The sequence below is a fragment of the Staurois parvus genome, unplaced genomic scaffold (genome assembly GCF_062004578.1).
Source record: "Staurois parvus isolate SC_StPar_1 unplaced genomic scaffold, SC_StPar_1.0 ptg000243l, whole genome shotgun sequence".
NCBI classification, from domain to species: domain Eukaryota; kingdom Metazoa; phylum Chordata; class Amphibia; order Anura; family Ranidae; genus Staurois; species Staurois parvus.
The window spans coordinates 5,043,167-5,065,046 of record NW_028318039.1 but is presented as its reverse complement, the minus strand read 5'-3'; the positions used below and the strand labels follow the sequence as shown (position 1 = coordinate 5,065,046).

The following is a 21,880-nucleotide window of genomic DNA, read 5'->3' as shown; positions in this document are numbered from 1 at the left end:
TGCAAGTCAACAATTCTTGATCGTAGGTCTTCTGAGAGCTCTTTTCTGCGAGGCATGGTTCACATCAGACAGTGCTTCTTGAAACCAGTAAACCCAAAACAAGTGTGTGTTTTTTAAGGGCAGGACAGCTGTCAGCAACACATCCAATATCATCACACTGATTGGAGTCAAGGTTGGCTCACTCCTGGCTCCAATTAGCTCTGGGAGAAGTCATTAAGCTAGGGCCTCACATACTTTTTCCTCCCTGCACTGTGAATGTTTACATGTTATGTGCAATTAAACCATGGCAACATCTAAGGTTTGTGTAGTATTATGTTCAGCAGACTGTGTTCTTCTATTGTTGTGACTTAGATGACGTTCAGAGCACATTTTATGCCCAATTCATGCAAAACTCCACGTAATCCCAAGGGGTTCACATACTTTTTCTTGCAACTGTATATACTTACCGACACTCTGCAATGGTGTTGCACAGTACAGCCCAGATCCTCCTCTTCTGGGGTCCCCCGCCGGCACTCCTGGCTCCTCCTCTTTAGCGGGTGCCCCCATGGAAAGCTCCGAGCCACCCTGTCTGCGTCCATGGCACAGAGCGGGTGGCTCGGCCTCATCCCCCGCTGGTTCATCACAGCATTTAACTGACAGCAGCAAATGTCTCCCACTGCTATGAATCTACCCAGGGAGGAGGGAGACAGCGGATAGAGCTGCTGCTCTGGTGCACATCGCTGGATCATATTGGGCTCAGGTAAGAATAAGGGGGGAGCTGGGGGGCATCCTGCAGCACAGAAGATTTTTCACCTTAATGCATAGAATGCATTAAGGTGAAAAACCTTAAGGATTTAGAACTGTTTTAAAAAACATTGAAGTGTGAATAGGAACTAAATGGTATGTTACCATATATTTTAAAAAATCGGGTATCATTTTTATAAACAAGTAGCTTCACGAAAATATGATGTTTTACTTATAATTAGGCATCCCACAACAGCTTCAGCTTGTATAAGAACAGTGTGAACAGCAAGCCTTTGCAAAGCTTCAAGCAGCTTTCTCTAAGCCTTTAAAGCTCCCTTCAGCTCCAGCTTGGAAATGTTATACACAGATCTTAATGGGAGTCACTTTTTTTTTCTTGGGAGAGTGCATGTGATCAGTACAGGGCCAATCAGCACTGTCCAGACAAAGGGTCAGCAGTCCTGCATCCTCCCAGAGCAGAATGAAATTACCTCCTACGGCTGGACACTGATAGAAGTCACAAGACGGCTCTAACTGCTGATGAGAAAAGGTATTTAGCAGTTTATATTTACTAAAATAAAACATTTCCATGTTGTGTGTACTGTGGGAGACCAGATATAGTAAATGCAGGGTCCTGGGTTTAGTAACACTTTAAGCATATTTAAACTGATTATGTTTTCATTGTCTCTTAGTATCCCTGGTATGTGGACTGCTTAATATCCACCCAAAACTGAAAAGTGATTATATTTTCATTGTCTTTATGTGTCCCTGGTATGTTGGATGTTTCATATCCACCCAAAACCAAAAACTGATTATGCTTTCATTGTCTCTATTCCCCAATCTAGCCACTTCTGTTTACAATAGTGCACTGTAAACTGTCCTAGACACAGTTGCCCACATCACTACACATAGAATCATGTCCCGATCCCTACAATTTTGGAAAACAGATAACACCATAAGTCTGAAAAAAATTTAGCTATGCTTGAGCGCCTGAACAAATGTATTAAATAAATGTGATAGTATAATAAACACCTATTATATTTCACCGAATGCAACTTATGTGTGAAAAAGCTGCCACTATATACTGTATAGACCAAAAAATGCATTTAAAAGTAAAACACCAAAATAATAAAGTGTCTAAAGTGGCGCTAAATAAATAATCAATAATAAGATACAATAAAATTCAACAATAAACTGTGTCGTGAATACCCATAAACTTAATGGTGACAACGCAAATTCATAAAGTGTCCGTGATTACTGTGACAAAAAAAAAACAATTCAAATAAAATTAAAAGTGATGAAAAGTCCATGAAAACATATGGTAAAGTGATCCAAAGTGCATGAAATTAAATCTTCTATTTCACCATGTGCAGTAGACTGAAAACAAAGTGCTTCATAGAATTCCCCCACATGGTGTAAACTCACCACAAATATTTGCCTTCCACTCTCGTGGTTGGCAAACAAGCTTTCTGGGCTTCTTTTCCCATTTATAGATGGATTATAGATCACTCAAGATAAAGATTCCACTTGGAAGAAGCTTTTTACCCATAAGTAGCTTAAACTCAGAAGAAGGATGGAAAGCTTATCTAGTTTTGAAATTATTTCAGGAGGGAAAGGTAGAAGACTGGATAGCCAATCCAGCTCAGCATTCAGACGATCTCTGTGTCTTTTGGAAGGATTTGATTTTTCACTGCCTGATCGAGTTGGTACCAAGGTTAGCACAGTCCAACTCCTGCTGTTTGGCAGCTTCTAGCACACGTGCAGAACTCAGACTGGTCTCTCTCAAAAGTCTGTGGTGCAGGACTACGTCTCAAAAAGATTTCAACCAATATAAATCTGCCCTTCAAAAATACTATTCCTGCCTCCAAGCTGCCAAGCAGACCTATTTTGTCACTCTCATTAACACCTTGCCATCCAGTCCCCATCAACTTTTCTCTACCTTCAACTCTCTACTTCGTCCTCCACCCACTACCTTAATCACTGCCCAGGAGATTGCCAATCACTTAAAAAATAAGATTGATACAATTTGTGCTGAGGTCTTTGCTGTACAAACATCTTCCCCAATTATCACTCCATGTCCACAGGTACACTCATTACTTCCCTCATTCAACCGCACTACTATAGACAAGGTTGGTAAACTTTTAAACTTGCAGAGCCATAAAAAACAAGATCTTATATAAAAAAATAAAAATGTATTAAACATAGTACATCAAAGAAAAAAACATAGACACAATACATAAAATAGAATTTTGATGTGGATGGTGATGACTAGGCTATATATCAACAAAGAGAAAAACCTGTTTCAATTAATTGTATTTATATATTGAATCTCCTTTAGGGGAAAGGTGAGATGCCATAAACAGTATTATAGCCATTCTTAAAAACAGAAATTCAAATGATCCTGCAAGTGGGAGCTGTAGCTTCGGCGGTTCTCTGGGCTGTTTCCATCTTGGTATAAGATAGACAGACCATTTGTGGAAACATTTTGTTAGTTCCACACTTTGATACCTCATACAGGGGAAGCTGATCAGTGATCGAGTCTAGAAGTCTGGGTTGATTTAAGTGCTTGATAGAAGGGTGTGTTACTATTTTCAATTCTCTATTGACTTCCATTAGACAATTTTATTTATTTGCCCCCTGGACCCTGTTCCCTCGCAAATGCTATGATCACCTTCTGGCTCTGCCCTACAATCTCTAACTCACATCTTCAATCTCCCCCTCTCTTCTGGCATCTTCCCCAAATCTCTAAAACGTGTACTAGTCACCCCCATACTTAAATAATTCTCACTGGATCCCACCAATCTTAACAACCTATATCCCATTTCCTTGCTCCCCTTTTCCTCCAAACTCCTTGAGTGTCTAGTCTACAACCGACTGAGCGACCATCTCATTGAAAATAACCTTTTTAATCCCCTTCAGCCTTTCTTTTGCTCTCAACACTCCACAGAAACTGCTCTCCTTAAACTCACAATCTATTGATGGCTAAAACCAATGGACACTATTCTGTACTCCTACTCCTGGAACTCTCTGCTGCTGTTGACACAGTGGACCACCCCCTCCTCCTCAAAAATCTTCACTCCATTGGTCTCCGTGACTGTATTTGCTGGTTCTCATCCTACATCACTGCACATTCAGAATCACTTACAATCTCAGTTTCTTCTGTTCTCTTTCTTTCTCCATTGGGGTCCCTAAAGGTTCTGTTCTTGGACCTCTCCTATAATCAACCTACACTTCCTCTCTTGGTCAGTTGATAGTCTCCCACGGCTTCCAATATCATTTCTATGCTGATGACTAGAGATGAGCGAATCGAACCAGGCGAACCGGAATTCGATACGAATTTCAGGAAAAATTCGATTCGCGGCGAATCCGAATATTTGCCTACTTCGGGTGCGCGAATCGGATTTTTCCCGATCAGCCGGCAAAAGTGTCCCTGCAGAGAGCTCCGCTATTTCTGACAGTTCTCTGACAGAAGGAACACATGTACAGCGGTTGAAACATTGTATCTATTAGTTTCCATTTAGGATACAGATGTTTCAACCGCTGTACATGTGAAGAAGCTGTCAGAGAACTGTCAGAAATAGAGGAACTCTGCACATACACTTTTTGCCGGTTTGGAATTCTTATTTTCATCCTACTTCTTCTTCTTCTTCTTCATCCTCATCCTCAGAAGAAGAAGAAGAGGATGAGGATGAGGATGAAGAAGAAGAAGAAGAAGTAGGATGAAAATAAGAATAATTCCAAGCCGGCAAAAAGTGTATGTGCAGAGTTCCTCTATTCTGCAGATACACTTAGAGGAGCTCTGCAGATACACTTAGAGGAGCTCTGCAGATACACTTAGAGGAGCTCTGCAGATACACTTTTTGCCAGCTTGGAATTAATCTTATTTTCATCCTACTTCTTCATCCTCATCCTCATCCTCAGAAGAAGAAGAAGAGGATGAGGATGAGGATGAAGAAGAAGTAGGATGAAAATAAGAATAATTCCAAGCCGGCAAAAAGTGTATGTGCAGAGTTCCTCTATTCTGCAGATACACTTAGAGGAGCTCTGCAGATACACTTAGAGGAGCTCTGCAGATACACTTTTTGCCGGCTTGGAATTAATCTTATTTTCATCCTACTTCTTCTTCTTCTTCTTCATCCTCATCCTCAGAAGAAGAAGAAGAAGAAGTAGGATGAGGATGAAGAAGAAGAAGAAGAAGAAGTAGGATGAAAATAAGAATAATTCCAAGCCGGCAAAAAGTGTATGTGCAGAGTTCCTCTATTCTGCAGATACACTTAGAGGAGCTCTGCTGATACACTTAGAGGAGCTCTGCAGATACACTTAGAGGAGCTCTGCACATACACTTTTTGCCGGCTTGGAATTAATCTTATTTTCATCCTACTTCTTCTTCTTCTTCTTCTTCTTCATCCTCAGAAGAAGAAGAAGAGGATGAGGATGAAGAAGAAGAAGAAGAAGTAGGATGAAAATAAGAATAATTCCAAGCCGGCAAAAAGTGTATGTGCAGAGTTCCTATATTCTGCAGATACACTTAGAGGAGCTCTGCTGATACACTTAGAGGAGCTCTGCAGATACACTTTTTGCCGGCTTGGAATTAATCTTATTTTCATCCTACTTCTTCTTCTTCTTCTTCATCCTCATCCTCAGAAGAAGAAGAAGAGGATGAGGATGAAGAAGAAGAAGTAGGATGAAAATAAGAATAATTCCAAGCCGGCAAAAAGTGTATGTGCAGAGTTCCTCTATTCTGCAGATACACTTAGAGGAGCTCTGCTGATACACTTAGAGGAGCTCTGCAGATACACTTTTTGCCGGCTTGGAATTAATCTTATTTTCATCCTACTTCTTCTTCTTCTTCTTCTTCATCCTCATCCTCATCCTCAGAAGAAGAAGAAGAGGATGAGGATGAGGATGAAGAAGAAGAAGAAGAAGTAGGATGAAAATAAGAATAATTCCAAGCCGGCAAAAAGTGTATGTGCAGAGTTCCTCTATTCTGCAGATACACTTAGAGGAGCTCTGCAGATACACTTTTTGCCGGCTTGGAATTAATCTTATTTTCATCCTACTTCTTCTTCTTCTTCTTCTTCTTCTTCATCCTCAGAAGAAGAAGAAGAGGATGAGGATGAAGAAGAAGAAGAAGAAGTAGGATGAAAATAAGAATAATTCCAAGCCGGCAAAAAGTGTATGTGCAGAGTTCCTATATTCTGCAGGTACACTTAGAGGAGCTCTGCTGATACACTTAGAGGAGCTCTGCAGATACACTTTTTGCCGGCTTGGAATTAATCTTATTTTCATCCTACTTCTTCTTCTTCTTCTTCTTCTTCATCCTCATCCTCATCCTCAGAAGAAGAAGAAGAGGATGAGGATGAAGAAGAAGAAGAAGAAGAAGAAGTAGGATGAAAATAAGAATAATTCCAAGCCGGCAAAAAGTGTATCTGCAGAGCTCCTCTAAGTGTATCTGCAGAATGTCATTTATGGAAACAAATAGATACAATGTTTCAACCGCTGTATGGAGGGAATGTCCCAGAACTGTCAGAAATAGACAGAAACTGTCACAGAACTGTCCTTCTTCTCATCCTTCTCCTTCTTCTCATCCTTCTTCTCATCCTTCTTCTCATCCTTCTCCTTCTTCTCATCCTTCTCCTTCTCCTTCTCCTCCTTCTCCTTCTCCTTCTTCTCATCCTTCTCCTTCTTCTCATCCTTCTCCTTCTTCTCATCCTTCTACTTCTCCTTCTTCTCATCCTTCTCCTTCTCCTTCTCCTTCCTCATCTCCAAGGGCATTTAAATTAAAGGTACAGTGTTCTGCACTAATTTAAAGGCTCTCTGAAGCCTAGAAACCCTTTTTATAAGTTAACTTCGTAGCGAATTAATTCGCATCGAATCGAATTTCTTCCTGGAATTCGCCGAATCGAATTTTTGAAAAATTCACTCATCTCTACTGATGACATCCAAATCTATCTCTCTACCCCAGAGCTCACCCCATCAGTCTCCACATGCATCACTATTCTACTAATGGAAATATCAGCCTGGATGTCACACCACTTTCTCAGACTCAATCTATCCAAAACCAACCTCATTATTTTTCCTCCCCCACGTGCCTCTTCCCCTGACTTCTGTATCAAGATTGAAGGCATGACTATCAACCCATCCCCACATGCCAAGGTGCTAGGGGTTATCCTGGACTCTGAACTATCCTTTCAGCCCCATATCCAACCACTGTCCAAAGCTTGCCACCTCAACCTATGCAACATGTCCAAAATACACCCCTTCCTAACCAATACCACACCAAAGCTTCTAATTCACTCTCTGGCCATCTCTTGCCTTGACTAATGTAACTCCCTCCTCATTGGATTACCATAGGCTATTCCCTCTTCAGTCCATCATGAATTCTGCTGCCAGACTCATCCACCTTACCAAACGTTCAGTGTCTGCTACTCCTTTCTGCCAATCCCTCCACTGGCTTTTGCTCTCCCAACAAATTCAATTTAAAATACTAACAACAATTTACAAAGCCATCCACAACTCTACAGCCACATCCACAGCCCCCAGCTACATCACTAACCTAGTATCAAAATACCAACCAAATCGTTATCTTCGTTCCTCTCAAGACCTCCTGCTCTCTAGCTTCCTTGTCACTTCCTCTTCTTCTTGCCTCCAGGACTTTTCCCGAGACTCTCCCTTCCTATGGAATTTCCTACCTGAATCTGTCCAACTGTCTCCTACTCTGTGTACATTTAGATGATCCCTGAAACCCCATCTCTTCAGATAAGCCTTTCCTGCCCCCACCTAATGTCTATACTTTATTTTCAGCTCATCCCCTACAGTTATTACATTTTGTATAAATTAACCCTCCCTTTTAGACTGTAAGCTCTAACAAGCAGGTCCCTCTGTTTCCTACTGTATTAAATTGTATTGTAATTGTACTGTCTGCTCTCGTATTGCAAAGTGCTGTGCAAACTGTTGGAGCCATATAAATCCTGTATAATAATAATAAAACAAACCAGTGACAGTGTCAACCAGCTGGCATCTATACCAAATTTCAAAATACGTTTTGGATAGTCTGACATTTGAACTTGACTCCTTTTTTAGTTGCTATTTTTTTTTGTCATTTTTATTATCTTTTCAAAAAAATATGAAGATTGAAAAATCTCCCAAATGTTCCCAGATTTTAGAAGAAAAATCTAAATAAAGACACTAATTTGTTTTGTTTGAATCTTTACAAAGTTGTAAACAGACATGTTGGGGTTTATTTACTAAAGCTGGAGAGTCCAAAATCAGACTCCCTTCTGCATAGAAACCAATCAGCTTCCAGGTTTCATTGCCAAAGCTTCATTGAACAAGCTGAGGTTAGAAGCTGATTGGTTTCTATGCAGAAGGGAGTCTGATTTTGGACTCTCCAGCTTTAGTAAATAAACCCCGTTATGTCACATTTTTCATTATTTGTATAAAATCTTAATTTTATAAATAAACATTTTGAACAGTCAAACAGAATGCAATCTTTTGTGGAATGTCATCTTGTAAATTGTACTCCATTCTGTATTAACTCAATAACTGAATGAATTAGACATGGGGTAAAGCTCTCATGGCTAGGCCTAGAGTCCAAGGGCATGTAAACTGGGTCCTTGGCTTGGTGTCGCAGGAAAGCAACACTGAGATGGCATGCAGACTGTTTCTGGGTTAGCTGACCTTCAACCTCATAGTGCTGCATGGTTATTGTGCCAAAATCACTGATAAGAGTCAGAAATGCAGAACCAGTGGCATGTGTGCTCTCCTTTGATTTACGCAAGCATCAACACAATAATCTTTCAATCTGAGTCTGTAAGGGGGGCCAGCTTTCTCCCTCTGACCACCAATATAGAGGGCATCCTTCTTCCCACATACAACTAATGTAAGGGTATATGCTTCCTTCCACTGATCACCAGTGTAAGTGGGACGTTTTCTTGCCATTGATCACCAATGTAGGAGGGCATTTTTCTACTGGCTAACAATGTAAAGGAGACATTTACACTGGGCAAGCATGTAAACAAAGATTCTATAGTGATCATGTTCACTGGTCTTCAGTGTAAAAATGGAGAAAAAAAGAAGGGTGTGTTGGACATCAAAGAAATTAAAAAGGTATAAATGACAGAAAATATAGACAAACGGTGGTAGAAGGATTAGTTATTAGCGGTGCAAAATTCTAGGTGCTGCAGAGAGTTTACTGGGAAAAGAGGGAAGAAGGTGCCAAGTAGTGGAGGGGTCCAAACAAAATTTTAATACGGGGCTCCATTATTCATAGATGTACCCCTGCTGCTTCTCAATCCACACCAACTGCTGCTCTTCTTGTAACCTGTGCTGTATAATATATAACTCTGACTACTGCACTCTGTTAGCTACAGTGGGGATCGAAAGTTTGGGCACCCCAGCTAAAAATTTGTATTAATGTGCATAAAGAAGCCAAGGAAAGATGGAAACATCTCCAAAAGGCATCAAATTACAGATTAGACATTCTTATAATATGTCAACAAAAGTTAGATTTTATTTCCATCATTTACACTTTCAAAATAACAGAAAATGAAAAATGGCGTCTGCAAAAGTTTGGGCACCCTGCAGAGTTAATATCTTGTACTGCCCCTTTGGCAAGTATCACAGCTTGCAAACGCTTTTTGTAGCCAGCCAAGAGTCTTTCAATTCTTGTTTGAGGTATCTTTGCCCATTCTTCCTTACAAAAGTCTTTGAGATTTCTGGGTTGTCTGTCATGCACTGCTCTTTTAAGGTCTATCCATAGATTTTCAATTATGTTGAGGTCAGGAGATTGTGAAGGCCATGGCAAAACCTTCAGTTTACGCCTCTTAATGTAATCCCCCGTGGATTTCGGGTGTGTTTAGAATCATTATCCATTTGTAGAAGCCATCCTCTCTTTAACTTCAGCTTTTTCACAGATGGCATCAAGTTACCATCCAAAATTTGCTGAAATTTTATTGAATCCATTTTTCCTTCTACTCGTGAGATGTTCCCTGTGCCACTGGCTGAAACACAACCCCAAAGCATGATTGATCCAACCCCATGCTTAACAGTTGGACAGAGGTTCTTTTCATTAAATTCTGTGCCCCTTCTTCTCCAAACGTACCTTTGCTCATTCCGGCCAAAAAGTTCAATTTTAACCTCATCGGTCCACAGAACTTGTTTCCAAAATTCATCAGGCTTGTCTATATGTTCATTTGCAAAGTTCAAACAATGATTTTTGTGGTGAGGACGTAGAAGAGGTTTTCTTCTGATGACTCTTCCACGAAGACCATATTTGTACAAGTATCTCTTTATAGTGGAATAGTGTACCACAACTCCAGTGTCTGCCAGATCTTTCTGAAGGGATCGTGCAGTCAAACGTGGGTTTTGAATTGTTTTTCTCACAATCCTGCGAGCTGTTCTGTCTGATATTTTTCTTGGTCTTCCAGATCTTGCTTTAACTTCCACTGTTCCTGATGACTGCCAGTTCTTAATTACATTCCAAACAGAGGATATTGACATTTGAAAACGCTTTGCTATCTTCTTATAGCCTTCTCCAGCTTTGTGAGCGTCAACTATTTTCAGTTTCAGTTTTCTAGACAACTGCTTAGAAGAACCCACGGTGCTGATTGTTGGGGCAAGGTCAGATGAGTCTGGGCATTTAAAACCTCTGAGATTGACATCACCTGGTCTTCCCAGACGATGATTGAGAACAATCCATGACACTGGCAGGTCTCAGTTTGGCAAAGGCGGCAGTGCATGCTATAAATTCTGCAGGGTGCCCAAACTTTTGCAGACGCCATTTTTTTGTTTTCTGTTATTTTGAAAGTGTAAATGATGGAAATAAAATCTAACTTTTGTTGACATATTATAAGAATGTCTAATCTGTAATTTGATGCCTTTTGGAGATTTTTCCATCTTTCCTTGGCTTCTTTATGCACATTAATACAAATTTTTAGCTGGGGTGCCCAAACTTTCGATCCCCACTGTATGCTTTAAAATACATGCGTCTGGTCACTGCATTCTGTTAGCTGTGCTGTATTATATACTGTCCAAGCTGCTGAATTATTAAGCTGTAATGAACATAACATAACACCAAAGTGTCTATTGCCGCTGCAGTAGCTGGTTGCTAATTAGAACCCAACTATTTTATAAATATATAAATACCTAATATATTAAGGTTAGCATAGAAAGAAATGTTAACAAAATGGGCAGCATTTACTAACTCATACACCCATATGCTGTCAAATTGATGCTATTTCTCCAGTACCTATAGAAACATTAGCGAAAGGGTTCGTGGAAGGAACAACAGAGCATAGTTGGGCATCAGGCATCCAACACACCCGGACGTGCAATGTTTCTTCAGTGAAAATTCTTGAAGACAATGAAGATCTCATTTTTTACCTGCTGAAAAAGTATTTTACCTCTATTTATACAGTTTGTATAAGAACAGTGTGAACAGCAAGCTATTACAAAGCATTTGTAGAACTTTCAGCAAGCTTTTTGGATGCTTTTAAAGTGCTCTTCAGCTCCAGTTTGTAAATCTTGAACACAGATCCTATTGGGAATGCTGACTGTCACTGTAGCCTCCCTGGCGGTATTCCTGAGTGTAGCTCAGGGTAAAGTTTCAGTACCACAAGCGGTAACTCCGAGCTACACTCGGGCTTACCATGCGGCGCTGCTCCGGGATCTGTTCTTCTCTTACCTTGTCCTGCGCTCTTACGATGTCCCTCCTGCAGTGTCCCCTGTAATGTCCTCCAGCGGATGCCGGCATCTGTCTTCTGGGTTCCGTCTCCTGCGACATCGGATGTACGGGGACAGAACTGGAGGGAAATTTGAAAATGACAAAAAGTGACATTCACTAAATTCACTAAAATCACATTGTAAAACATTACTGTATCAAACCATTCTGCCTGGAAACTGAGAAACGTCCATGGCATCTAAAAAGCGTCCCTTTAGGTCAAAAGCGGTTTTAGACCAGCTAGAGAACAGCGATAGTAAATCAGAACCACTTGCAGAATTAAGTGATAATGATTCGTGGGGAAATTCGTCATCAGACACTGAAAACGATTTTGCGACTGAGCTCAGTGATGTGCGAACTTGGCACTATATTTCAAATTTCAGTGTTTTTGGTTTGATTATATTATTGAATTAAATTTATTATTATATTATTATTTTTTATGATTATTTATTAAATTATAATTTATGATTTCGTGTTTCAAATTTTAACATACCCGGGATGTTTACTAGACTCTTGTTCGGACAGATTTCAGTGAGTTATTCCTAAAAATTACAGGCCTACAATAAAAAAAATACATATTTCCATGCAAAAAAAGTACCGCTTTGAGCACAGAAATATGGACATAATCAGACCGCTAGGGAGGTTAACCAAGCTGCTAGCAGGCTTCAGCACAGCTTAAAGTGATACTAAACCCCGGATCCTGCATTCACAATATCTGGTCTCCCACATTACACACAACATGGAAATGCAATTATTTTAGTAAATATAAACTGCTAAATACTTTTTTTCATCAGCAGTTAGAGCAGTCTTGTGACTTTCAGCAGAACACTAGTTTTCTTTCTGCTCTAGGAGGATGTGAAAGTCCTGACCCTCCTTCTGGACAGTGCTGAGCACATGCACTCTCCCAAGAAAAAAAAAAAAAACCTCTCTAGCAATACATACCAAACTGAGCATGTGCAAGTGACTATGGATTCAGTCTGTATTAGGTCCACACTCTGGAGATCACTCTGGTCACTCACTATGGGTGGTTGCTGACCAAATAACTGGCATGAATGACCCTTTTATTGGCACATTCTTATTCATGCCCATTGCCCATCTGTACATCATTGTCATCCTGGGCCAGTCATAGAATTACAGCCATTATACTAGAAACAGTTAATATCTAGAAATATAAACGATAAACACTTATTTATCCACCATACATCAGTAACATATCAAAACTTACAAATATTTTGGATTCCTGTACAGGAAATAAATAGGGAAAAAAGTTTAGTGAAGCTGTCTAGAAGAATAATCAAGTGGAACACAAATTCCATAATTAAACTTAGCTCCAATACAATCTAGCTATATTAGTCAAGGCCTGAAAAACATTTCTTTTTTTTTCTTTTTTTTAGGTCATGATGTTCACATGCACATCTTCTAGGTGTGTTGTCTTGATGACACCAGGCCCTTACTCCAATTCAGGTGCCTGCTCTCGCTATGTCTTCTCTGCTGTTAGTATTCCCATGCATCTTAAAGAGAATATGCATGATTCACTGCTAATGTGGTGGCTGCATCAGTTTTTTTTTTTCTTTGGCTTTTTTCCTTCTGTTTTCACCTGGTAAATTGGCCAGCAACACACCAACACACCTCCTGTATTAGTGGGACACCACTTTGGAGGAATGAGCACTGCACACAGCAGACATCAACATTGTCAGTCGGGGGGGTGGAGTGTTAAATGTCTTAGCAGATTTGAATACAATAATAAATTGAAGCCAAACTTCTGCTAACACTTTATAATCATCTACAACAAATATTTTCTTTCCCTTTGGGATAAAATTTTTACATGTATAAATAAAAGCTGATAATCACCCCTGTAAGCTGATACATTTTGCTGGAGAGCTTGAACTGAAAAACAGCTGGCTGAATCACCAGATGAAAATAAAAGGAAAGAAAGCCAAAAATGGAAACTAACACAGCCATCACATCTATAAACTGGCAAGCTGCAATATAATAAATGGTTGCTTTTTGGTTTAATACTTTTTTAAGCTATGATGCTGTTGACCATGGGGGAAACGCAGATTAACAAGATAGACAAGGTTATCCAATCATGTAGGCTTTGATTATCTCTTGACCTAAAATAATTAAGGTTTCTTGAATGTTTAGTGGACACAAAAAAGTCAGAGATACAAAAGAAATAAAACTTGGAATCCGGCAGACTATTCTTTGGAATTTTTCTTATATTTAGACTGAATTACTCTGTTACAAATGTACGAGGGGCATTCAAATCAAACTGGGACTTTTACTCTTACAGGTGTAAAATGGGATGCTAACATGGTGGTTCTATGTGCAGTAGTAAGTGGCAAGTGTGTCCTATTACTGATAGGTGGAGCACATGTCACAGGCCAATCCAGAGACCGTTAATCAAGATGGAAGACAACAGTGATAGTGCATGCATCAGGGGTGAACTGACAACTCATAGGGCAATAGGTGATCATGGGGCCCCTGTGTCCTTGCCAAAACTCAAAAAAGCCTATGAAAAAGGTAGCAGGGGCATCTCATGGGGCCCCCTACTGGCCCTGTGCCCTCGGGCAGTGCCTGAGTTTCCAAATGGTCAGTCCGCCCCTGGCATACATAGAACAGCGTGTGATGATGAAGTTTCTTGCGAACGAAGGCGAAAAACTCGCAGATATCTACAGAAGACTTCAAGTACAGTACAGTGAGGAGACACTCAGCCGCAGGAAGACAGTTGAACAAGGTAAACATTTCAAAGATGGCTGTACATCCGTTAGTGATCACGACCATTGTGGTTCCCAGCTTACAGCAGTAATTCCTGTAATCATTCAGTGTGTGGAACTCCTGATCCTGGATAATCAATGCATAGCCTGTTGTGAAATTGCACAAGATACAAATCTTTCTGTGGGAACAGTGAATACAATCATTTTACGAGTGTGCTAGGATGGTTCTGGCGTACTGACAGATCTTTCTATACCAAATCTTTCCAGTCATTAGTTAAACACTGGGATAAGTGTATAAATGTAGCAGGGAAGTATGTCGAAAAATAAATGCAGTTTCCACTCCTTGAAATCTGTTCTCTGTCTCCTGTTCATTCATCTTCACTGCAGCTGAGGCTGCAGAGAAAAGAATTGAAGACTACCTACACCCTAAACTTCACACCTGCTCAGCTCCTACTACACCACTCCTTTCTTCCTCACTCAGCCTATTTCAAATCCCTGACCATGCATATGGTCAATGCCGCAAAACAGTGTATCCCTATTCATTGGGGTTAAACACATTCCTCTTCAATCAAGGAATGGCTCAAACAAATCCACAAACTAGCTGAAATGGAAGAACTAATTTACATAGCCCGTGACTCCCCTACTAAATTCACAGCCAAATGGGCATGCTGGATTCATTTGCAGACAACAGCAGAATTTACACATCTGATCACCGCCCCCCATCTCCCTTTCACCCTGCATCTGTAGACTCCCTTTCACCCTTCGCACTACCCCAGCCCTATCTCACACTGCACCGACACAGAAACTCCGCTTCTAGACACTGGTCTGCTCACGCTCTTATGACTGTTGTACTTTCAATTTAATCCTTGTTTAACTCTGTTTGAACTTTAGTTATATTTCATGTATGTAATACTTAAACTTTCCTAATAAAACTCTTTGTGGAAAAAAGAGTTTACAATTATTGGGTACACAAATGTCCACACACCCGTGCAAACCTGCAGCACAGGTTTATAGTCTTCATGGTGATTTCTCACTGTTTTTGTGCATTAGAGTTTTGTAAATAAGGCCCAATATGTGAAGTGTGCATACAAGATAAAATTATTTACCTAGTGGCTATTTTTTTTTTTTGCTACATCACTAGTTTTTGCTATCATATATTGTTATTTATCTCAATATATTCATGCAGATTTGACAATTGTATGGGCAACCAAGCAATTCCTACTGACTTCCTGGGTTCATAAATTGGGCAAATCTACATGCACATATTAAAATGTACATTTGCCTTAAAGTAGATGTAAATCATCACTGCATTTAGTTTTTTGAACCAGTTCTTGACTGTGCTATAGCCAAAAGAAGGCTACTGCGTGATATTCCAGTTCTATAGATGTCCTCCCAGAACCCCTGGGGCATGCACCTGGCTCACTCTGTGATCGCTGTGTCATTCAGACTCAGCTGTTCACAGATTGTAGTAAAAGACAAATCACAGCCACCCTTTTACCATGTCAAAAGCTGAGTCCAATCACAGATGATTACATTGTAACAGACTTGCTGGTTATCCAAAGTCCTTTCTTCATGCTATCACAGGTGTCCGTTTATGAACCAGCAGTAATAGATCGCTGCTCAGTTCTCCGGTATTCTCGGAGAACACAGTTCTCCTGTGAATGCAGTTTATGAAGCATATGTAGATCAGTTCTCCAAACGAAGGGAGAACGGTCTACAAATGCTGGAAAACGGCTGATTTTACAATAATCTCGTGAGATTACAGTAAAAGATCAGTTTACTAAGCAGAGGTAAATTATCTCTGCTTAGTTTGCGGTCCCTCCGATTCTCCAGCTCTGGGCTGGAGAATCTGGAGGGAGAACACAGATCTCCAGAGAAGGGCTGAACATGTTCTCCTGGGTGTCATAAAATGTGAATGACCAGAGAATAACTGTGATCCTCTGAATCGCAGCTATTCTCTGTGTCATAAACGGACACCACAGTGTGAGGAGAGGAGATCCAGTAACCAGTGATTGTGACAGGGGATGTTTACACTGATAATCAGGGCACTGATTCTCAGTGTAGCACAAACAGTGCCCATCAGTGCTGCCTATCAGTGCCCATCAGTGCTGCTTGTCATTACCCATCAGTGCTGCCTGCCAGTGCCCATCAGTGCTGCGTATCATTGCCTCCTCATCAGTGCCAACTATCAGTACCCATCGGTGGCGCCTATCGTTCAGCCTCAGCAGTGCTACCTCATCAGTGCCCATCAGTGCCACCTCATCAGTGCCCATCAGTGCAGCCTATCAGTGCCCATCAGTGCAGCCTCATCAATGCACATCAGTGAAGGAGAAAAGTTACTTATTTGCAAAATTTATAACAGAAACTAAGAAAAACTTTATTTTTCAAACTTCTTGGACATTTTTCATTTGTTTTGCAAAAAAAACCCCAGTTGTGATCAAACACCACTAAAAGAAATCTTTATTTGTGTGAAAAAAATTATAAAAATGTAATATGGGTACAGTGTTGCATGATCGAACAATTGTCATTCAAAGTGCAACAGTGCTGAAAGTTGAAAATTGGCCTGGGCAGGAAGGGGGTGAAAGTGCCCAGTACTGAAGTGGTTAAAGCACTATGTATCATATTACATAACACAATTACAATTTTTTTTTAAGACAATGCTGTTTTTGTTCATCATGTTGTTACAGGTCAGTGGTGTTTGGCTCAGTATGGTTAATTCTTGCACTTCTACATGCCCTTCCACCAGCACAATGTACACAGCATTGCTAAGAGTAGGCTTCCTGGTGCTGACAAAGGCACACTTAGTATCAGCAATCTTATAGTTTCCATCAGAGTTGTATGTGACAAGGTGATATTGTAGGAGAGCAATCAGGACACAGACATTGAAAATTGTCACTCAAAGAAAGAAAGTACCTGAACAAATACCTTCATGGCAGGATTGCCAGGTATTATTTCAAATAAAGCAGTGGATTTAAAATGATTGAAAATTACTTTTAAACATTACATTAGCTTGTTAAAGATTTTATGAGATTTTGGTGACTGAGTTTACATTTTGTTTAAAACCATGATATTTGCAGAGTTTTAGCTTGTTAGATATTTTTTTATTAAAGCTGTTACTTACAGTATCTCTACCCGGAAATCCTGTGCAGCAAATGTCAGCGCTATCCTGTCTGACCCAGTTTGTGGCATGTCATGGATTCCAGTGTTGTCTACAATATAAAATCCACACTTCTACAATATCAGGCTAATTTACTAAAGGAGTAGAGAATTGTGTGAATATTCCCTTCCAATGCGTAAAGCAATTTATTGTGTGAAGATTCTTAAATTGGTTCTAAAGCCTAAATATTTTTTTACCTTAATGCATGAAAGTAAAAAATGTAGCAATATGCAATTTTACTGCCCCCCCCCCCCCCCCATACTCATCTCACTCGATCCAGCACTGTGATAATCTGCATCTTTTCCTTCCTCTTACAGGCTTGACTGAGAATAACGGGAGTCATTGGCTCTGGCTGCTGTCAGTCAAATCCTGTGACAAGGGAGAAGTGGAGCGGCAGAGCCGTGCTATCTGTGTCTATAGTCGCAGGCAGCATGGTGTGGGATCGAGCCTGCAGGTGTGCCATGGTAGCAAGCAACGTCCTGTGGTGGCACAGTGAAGAAGAGGAGGATCAAGAAGCACTGGCAGAGAACCCAAGAAGATTTGGAATGGGACCACTCATTGCAATTCCATTTGACAGAGCATGTAAGTATAAACCCAGTTGTTTAAAAAAAAAAAAAAGAGAGTTCATAATCACTTTAATTTCCTATAAAATTAGCCTCTCTATGTTCCTCACCATTAATCATTAATATTTTCTTAGTAATCCTACATTGCATTTAAATAAGATACCAACTGCTTTAATGTTTGGCATCCTAAACGTTTATCATTTTGTTGAAAATTAAAATATTTATCTCTTTTTTAATGAAAATAATACAGCATTTTAGTATTATTTAATACATATAAAATGATCAAGTAATATGTAACATTGAAAGAGAGGGGTTTAAGATCTTAAAGATCATCATGATAAATACATTAGAAAAATGAATGTTTAACACGTAAATGGAAATGTTTCTGCTAATGCAGTTCCTTTTAGGAAATATTTACTTAAGATAATTTTTTTCACCAAGTAAATGCATTTGGGACCGGTAAGATGTCAATAGTGGCACAAAAAACTCTGAATTAGTCACGCTGGTGCACAAAGCTGTGCATCAATAAGCAGTGCTGTAGTAGTCCATTGAATGGAAGCCCATTTGCCTCTTAATCCAGATGAATAATTAATGATAATTATCATGCTGCCGTTATTATATGTGATAACAATATATCCTTAAGGTGAATAAATTCAATCTGCTTTCATCCGGAAACAGCAGTTCATAACACTGGCAAAAATATTGATATAATTATTTTCAATAATGGTCAGGAAAAGGTTTTATGGTGAAATGGAATTTCAGAAATGTGGAAGAATTAGGATACGGTTATTGTGTCTTATAGTAATTGCTTTGTCCTTGCAAAAAAAACTCAATAGAATTATAAATACATCTTAAACATTTATCATGGCCTGTGAGGTGTAATAACTGCATGCTAGCTCTGTTAATTTACTAAGGAACAACAAAAAAAAGGGCAGAAAATGTTTAAGCATTAAATTCATATGTTTACAAGGACATGGCTACTAAATAAAGTTAAAAAACAAACTACCCTATAAATCTGAAATCGTACTTTAAAAAAATATACACTATATTACCAAAAATATTGGGACACCTGCCTTTACACACACACAAACTTTAATGGCATCCTGGTCTTAGTCCATAGGGTTCAATATTGAGTTAGCCCACCCTTTGCAGCTATAACAGCTTCAACTCTTCTGGGAACATTGTTCACAAGGTTTAGGAGGGTGTCTATGGGAATGTTTAACCATTCTTCCAGAAGCACATTTGTGAGGTCAGGCACTGATGTCAGACGAGAAGGCCTGGCTCGTAGTCACCGCTCTAATTCATGCCAAAGGTGTTCTATCGGGTTGAGGTCAGGACTCTGTGAAGGCCAGTCAAGTTCCTCCACCCCAAACTCGCTCATCCGTGTCTTTATGGAACTTGCTTTGTGCACTGGTGCACAATCATGTTGGAACAGGAAGGGGCCATCCCCAAACTGTTCCACAAAGTTAAAAGCATGAAGCTGTCCTAAATATCTTGGTATGCTGATGCTTTTAGAGTTCCTTTCACAAGCTCAACCCCTGAAACACAACCCCACACCATAATCCCCCTCCACCAAACTTTACACTTGGCACAATGCAGTCAGGCAAGTACCATTTGCCTGGCAACCGCCAAACTCAGACATGTCCATTGGCTTGCCAGACAGGGAAACATGATTCTTCACTCCAGAGAACACGTCTCCACTGCTCTAGAGTCCAGTGGCGGTGTGCTTTACACCACTGCATCCAACGTTTTGCATTGCATTTGGTGATGTAAGGCTTGTATGCAGCTGCTCGGTCATGAAAACCCATTCCATGAAGCTCTCTACACACTGTTGTTGTGCTAATCTGAAAGCCACACAAAGTTTGGAGGTTTTCAGCTATTGCCTCTGCAGACAGTTAGCTACTTCTGCGCACTGTGACTGACTCCGCTCTGTCATTTTACATGGCCTACCACTTTGTGGCTGAGTTGCTGCTGTTCCCAGTTGCTTTTACTTTGTTATAATACTACTAACAGTTGACCATGGAATATTTAGTAGCAAGGCAATTTCACCTATGGACTTATTGCACATGTGCCAACCTATCACGGTACCTCTCATGAATTTACTGAGCTCCTGAGAGCAACTCATTCCTTCACAAATGTTTGCAGAAGCAGTCTGCATGCCTAGGTGCTTGATTTTATACACCTGTGACCATGGAGGTGATTGGAAGACCTGAATCCAATGATTTGGAGGGGTGTCCCAATACTTTTGGCAATATAGTGTATTTGATAAAGGTGAGCAAGATAAAAAGACATGAATCAATTTGATAAATAAAAATGAGACAAAGTGCCATATAAAACTGTAGCCTTTCTAGCAGCCTCTTTAAAGCGGGGGCCACACAGTTCGAGCAAATTCAGGGCTGTGCCACAGATGTTTTCTCTAGACCTTTCAATTGACAGGCTGAATAGGTTGATTGGGTTTGCCGGAGTTAGCCACACCCCCTGCCTGCAGTTTCTTAAGAGAGTTAGGCTAATGGAGAGCATGGGTACTAAGCTGCTAGAATCTAGAGAAGGTGACGAGCATAAAGCAGGCACCAGGAAAGAGGGGAGTGCTAAGCAGGTTAAAAATGAAGACCATATATTATACCCCCCACATCCTGCTACTGCTCTGTAGATTGACTGAACCCATCAGAGGGAAAGAGAAAGCTAAAGTCTGGCAGCAGGGGAGAGGGAACCCAGGAAGTCATGAATTAACTAGTCACAAGGCTTCAGGGAACTGGACTAGATCACCTGAGAGAGAGACAGAAAAGACAGAGTTAACAAACGCCTCTCCATGCAACAACATATCAGTCTCATAGACCAAGACAAGAAAACTTTAAGGGAGACAATCACCAGAGACATTGCTGCCTACTTCTATCCATCTTCATCCAGTCAACGGGAGTGGCAATCAGGGTACAGACCGCTTACCAGAGGACATCTAAGAACCTTAGGCCTTGTTCACAAGGGGTTACTTAAATGTACACTTGTGTGAGGGCTGTATTTTGCCTTTAGGAGATACACAGGTGTTCCGTGTATTCGTGTGCAGACCCATTCATGTCAATTGGGACACAGTAACTGCATGGACACAGCAGTTGCTCTTAATTGGCATCTGTGTGGGTGCAGGTGTGGGTCCCTGAAGACAGATGGTGTGGGTTCAGTCACATACACACTCACACACGCACCCACATGTACAACAATGACACCACAGTATGTATTGATCTTGATTGTTGCCCCAAGGATTTTTCTGCAACAAGTAGAGCTCTGTTAAATGTTTGGAATTTAGGAAAATTGTAGGGAGTTCCCTGTATCCATGTATTACAATACCTTTGCTTAGTGCATTAGAAGAAAGGCCCATCACAGGTGGCAAAAAAATGACCCCTCATTTTATTTACATTATTTTGTGGTTATATTTTACTGCCAGCATTTTGTCCCTACATTTATTATTTCCAACATTATATGATTTACCTGTAGGATTTTTTCTTGTGCTAATAAACACAAGATATCTGTTATTTATCTGTCAGTGTACGTTTGGGGGACCTTTGGAGGGGTTTGTAAATGTAATTTTTGTGGTGGAACATCATACAGCAAGATTGAAAATATTTCATAGAGTCCCCCCCAAAACACATACAAGACCCCTTGAGTCTGATATGTATTTTAACCTCCCTGGCGGTATTCCCGAGTGTAGCTCGGGGTAACATTTCAGTACCAAAAGCGGTAACCCCGAGCTACACTCGGGAATACCATGCGGCACTGCTCCGGCATGTGTTCTTCACTTACCTTACCCTGCGCTCCCACGATGTGTCCCCTGCAGCGTCCCCGGCCATCTCCTCCGGCCAATGCCAGCATCCGGCTTCTGTGTCCTGTCCCTGTGACGTCGGGACGTACGGGCGCCGGCGGCGGCGGGAAATTTAAAAATTTTAAAAAATGTCATTTTTTTTTTTTTCCATTTTACACAGTAAAACATTGCTGTTTCAACCTATTTCACATA

The 21,880-nt window shown here is 40.4% G+C and overlaps 1 long non-coding RNA gene across 1 annotated transcript in view; it reads right to left on the bottom strand.

Annotated features, from left to right (window-relative positions):
* Positions 1-11,402: 11,402 nt before the first annotated feature.
* Positions 11,403-21,880, bottom strand: part of LOC149459916 (uncharacterized) — a 314,342-nt gene continuing 303,864 nt past the window's right edge. The window contains exon 3 of the long non-coding RNA XR_016313178.1: positions 11,403-11,522. This is a non-coding gene — a long non-coding RNA (uncharacterized LOC149459916). The remainder of the gene's footprint in view (positions 11,523-21,880) is intronic.